The 4,061-nt window shown below is 38.1% G+C and overlaps 1 long non-coding RNA gene across 1 annotated transcript; it reads left to right on the plus strand.

The window, feature by feature from the left end:
- Positions 1–494: 494 nt before the first annotated feature.
- Positions 495–3,696, plus strand: LOC130553960 (uncharacterized). The gene is made up of 3 exons (XR_008962930.1): positions 495–620; positions 1,011–1,046; positions 3,559–3,696. It is a non-coding gene; the product is annotated as an uncharacterized LOC130553960 (long non-coding RNA).
- Positions 3,697–4,061: the final 365 nt, after the last annotated feature.

Raw genomic sequence — 4,061 nt, forward strand, 5'->3', positions numbered from 1 at the left:
CCAAAGTTTGGTTTGTGGCCCCTGCTATGTGAACACACATTTTAAAATCATGCACATGATTAGAAAAGGCTAAATGTTATTTTGAAAAATTTCAGCAAGCTTTTAATTCTTTTATATTTATTAATATTGATATTATATTAACTGGAGACAAAACTATCATTCAATAACTATTCATTCCATAAGATCCTCAATCACTGAAATCTTTTGAAAATGTAATGTTGTTGTGTTTTCCATCCAAACAAACTGCAACTGCTCTGTGTGTTTATTGTGCAGTCTCGCCCTCCACAGTACTTTGGCGCTGTTGGCCCAATGTCGCAGCGTCAAGGCATGTGTCATGTGGCGCTTTCGTTAGTATGTGTGTTTAACTTTTTCCAGCTCTGCGCAGACCGATCACCTTATGACAAAAAGCATACGGCCTTAGAATAACATCTCTAAAGCATACAGAGCAGTCAGTTCACAAATAGCTCTCACTGTGCTTTGATGTCATACGACGTTCCGTCTGCGATCAAACATCTGACTGGCACACACGAGGTGTACGAGTTTTCACCGGTGTCCTCTCGCGCCACAGGCGGGAATTCAAAATAACGGATGGCAACAACCTCTCGACTGTCCCACTGGAGGTAAGTAAAGTAAAAATATATAAATAACTGAAATATATTAACTATATACTATTTATACAAATGTGTACTCTGACACGTCTAATTGTATGGCCGCTTTTGGCTGTTTAAACCGTTTACTTATTTTATACAGTGTAGACAGCGCTTGTTTTAGCCGAGATGCTAACGAATATAAGTTAATGATGAAGCTTGTGGGGCTAACGTTAAATTGGTGTTAAATGACAAACAATGACTTTTAGCCACTTTTAGCTATTATGTTCACTTTTAGTGAATGTATAGCTCTTTTTTAACTTATTGATGTTTGTGTTGAATGGTTTCCCCACCCATGTTACATAAATTGCCTGTAATTAAATATTTTTATCATTCAGTTCTGTTTTTATCCTTTTTCCTCAGAATTTTCAGTATTTTCCAGTTGAGTAGACAAAAAAAGTAAGTATTATATTTATTATGATATTTTTATTGTTATGTTATTTGTTATATTTGCACATGTAAAAACACTCACTGACTAGGGTTGTCACGGTACCATAAACATGTCTTACGATACTATACCAGCTGAAGTATCTCGATACCAAGTAGTATCACGATGCTGTGCCATATAATTCAAATCTATACAAAAAACACAGATTTAGATTAAACATTTTGTATTTACTATAGTAAACTGTATTATACTTTGCACTAGAATATGTTGTTGTATTAACTGTAGTAATTTGATAAATTGTAGCAAATACATTTACATTTAGTCATTTGTAAATACTGTAGTATACTTAAATATTTACTATGATAAGACTCAAAAACACTAGTATCTATGAGTTTTAGTAGTTTACTGTAGTAAATACTAAAGTACACTAGATCATTTTTCACGTAGGAACTAATTCAAATGTTGGACAAATTTAATTGATACAGCAGTCTTTATAAAGGGAAATATTAGGCTTACTTTAAATGCAGAACTAAAACGGCCAGTAGGTGGCGTCAATTTTCCACTGAGTTAGTGAATCATTTAACCAACTCGTTCAAATCGCCAATTTCAGAATCAGAATCAGAAGAGCTTTATTGCCAAGTGTGCTTGCACACACAAGGAATTTTCTTTGGTGTTGGAAGCTTCTAGTACAGACATTCAACACAATGACAATACAATATAATACGATTTACAGTCTAAAAGATTCTAAATTGTGCATATATAAAATAAAGACTATTTTACAGAAAATGGGGGATAATAACATATAAGAGACATTGTACAGGGTAGTATATAGTAGAATAAACATATTAACAGATTGTATGTACACTTGTGCAAATGGATAATTTAGTAAGTAGAGGTAGTGTTATATACATGTATACATAAGATGTAGATATAATAAGGCACTATAGTGCACACTATAGGAGTAGTGGAAGTGGAATATTGCTCTTAAGGAGCAGTTATCTGTTTAGGAGGGAGATTGCCTGGGGGAAGAAGCTGCTTCTGTGTCTGGAAGTCCTGGTGTTTGGTGCTCTAAAGCGCCGGCCAGAGGGCAGCAGATCAAAGAGTTTGTGTGCTGGGTGTGTGGAGTCAATGATGATTTTTCTTGCCCTGTTTTTCACTCTGGAATCGTACAGGTCCTGAAGTGTGGGCAGAGGAGCACCAATAATTTTCTCAGCACTACGAACTGTCCGTTGTAGTCTTCGTAGGTCTGATTTGGTGGCCGAGCCATACCAAACAGTAATTGAAGTGCACAGAACAGATTCGATGACCACTGAGTAGAACTGGGTCAGTAGCTCCTGTGGTAGGTTGAACTTCCTCAATTGACGGAGGAAGTATAACCTCTGCTGGGCCTTCTTTACAATGGAGTCTATGTGGGACTCCCACTTCAGGTCCTGAGAGATGGTGGAGCCCAGGAACCTGAATGACTCCACAGTATCCACAGTGCTGTCCAGGATGGTGAGGGGAGGAAGTGATGGAGGGTTCCTTCTGAAATCCACTATCATCTCCACTGTCTTGAATGCATTCAGCTCTAGGTTGTTTTGACTACACCAGGCAGCCAGCTGAGCAACCTCCTTTCTGTAGGCAGATTCATCACCGTCTTGAATAAGGCCAATGACTGTGGTGTCATCTGCAAACTTCAGGAGTTTGACAGAAGGGTCTGTAGAGGTGCATTCGTTTGTGTAGAGTGAATATAGCAGTGGAGAAAGAACACATCCTTGAGGAGCTCCGGTGCTGATGGTACATGTGCTGGATTTAAATTTTCCCAACCTCACTAGCTGCTGCCTGTTCGACAGGAAGTTAATAATCCACTGACAGGTAGAGGTTGGCACAGAGAGCTGGGTAACTTGGGCAGGAGGAGGTCTGGGATTATGGTGTTGAAGGCCGAGCTGAAGTCTACAAACAGGATCCTGACGTAAGTCCCTGGTCTGTCTAGGTGTTGTAGGATGTAATGCAGTCCCATGTTTACTGCATCGTCCACAGACCTGTTTGCTCGGTAAGCAAACTGGAGGGGATCAAGAAGTGGTCTGGTGATGTCCTTCAGGTGGGCCAGTACAAGTCTCTCAAATTTGAATCATCAACTCGCCCGAGACATTTAAAACACACATTCATTTAGGAGGTAAACACCGCAAAAAGGCAGATGTAAGTGTTCAAATAAATATTAATGCGCATATGCAACATTACCTACGGTACTACGATACTACCGGTATTTTGAAGCTTTAGCATCGCGATGCTACCGTAGCACCGGAACACCGTGCAACCCTATCACTGACAATGAAAAAATCGGAATAAAGTGGATTGTTGATATAAATAGCCTACTGTACTTCTTAACCAGACCAAATAGACCAAAGCAGTGACTAACAGGCATTGTAATATTTTGTTTATTGTTACATTTGTAAACCAATTTGTGATGTGCTAAATGATTAAATGTAATGTTTTATGAGACGTTATCTAAATCCCTCTTTTTGTCTCATGTCTTATTCCCAGGGACACCCAAGGCCAACAGACCCAGCTCCAGCCCGCCCTGATGCTCATCCTTGCACTGCCTGGGACACCTAAGGCCAACAGGCGCAGCTCCTGTTCTCTTTTTGCCATAAATACATATCTACTTTAGCAATACAAAATTGTGAAATGCTATAACTATAGAAATAATTTTGACTTTTGATCCTCACACCACCTGGTAATAGCAGGAAACCCATTTGGAGAGAACAGCAATGTTTTTTTCTTGCTCACAAGGATTTGCTTTTTATTATTTGGTTATTATTTAGGCAAGGTTATTTTGTTAAGATATTGTTTTAATTTATAACAATATCACCAACACAATATTGATTATACATTTGATTTCATGAATTTAGAATTGTAATGTACAATATTGACTATTTTGTTAATATTTATTCAATTCAATTCAATTTTATTTATATAGCGCTTTTCACAATGTGCATTGTTCCAAAGCAGCTTTACAGGAGCAAATAAGAAAAACACAGAAAGGT

This window comes from Triplophysa rosa, linkage group LG5 (genome assembly GCF_024868665.1).
Source record: "Triplophysa rosa linkage group LG5, Trosa_1v2, whole genome shotgun sequence".
Lineage (NCBI taxonomy): Eukaryota > Metazoa > Chordata > Actinopteri > Cypriniformes > Nemacheilidae > Triplophysa > Triplophysa rosa.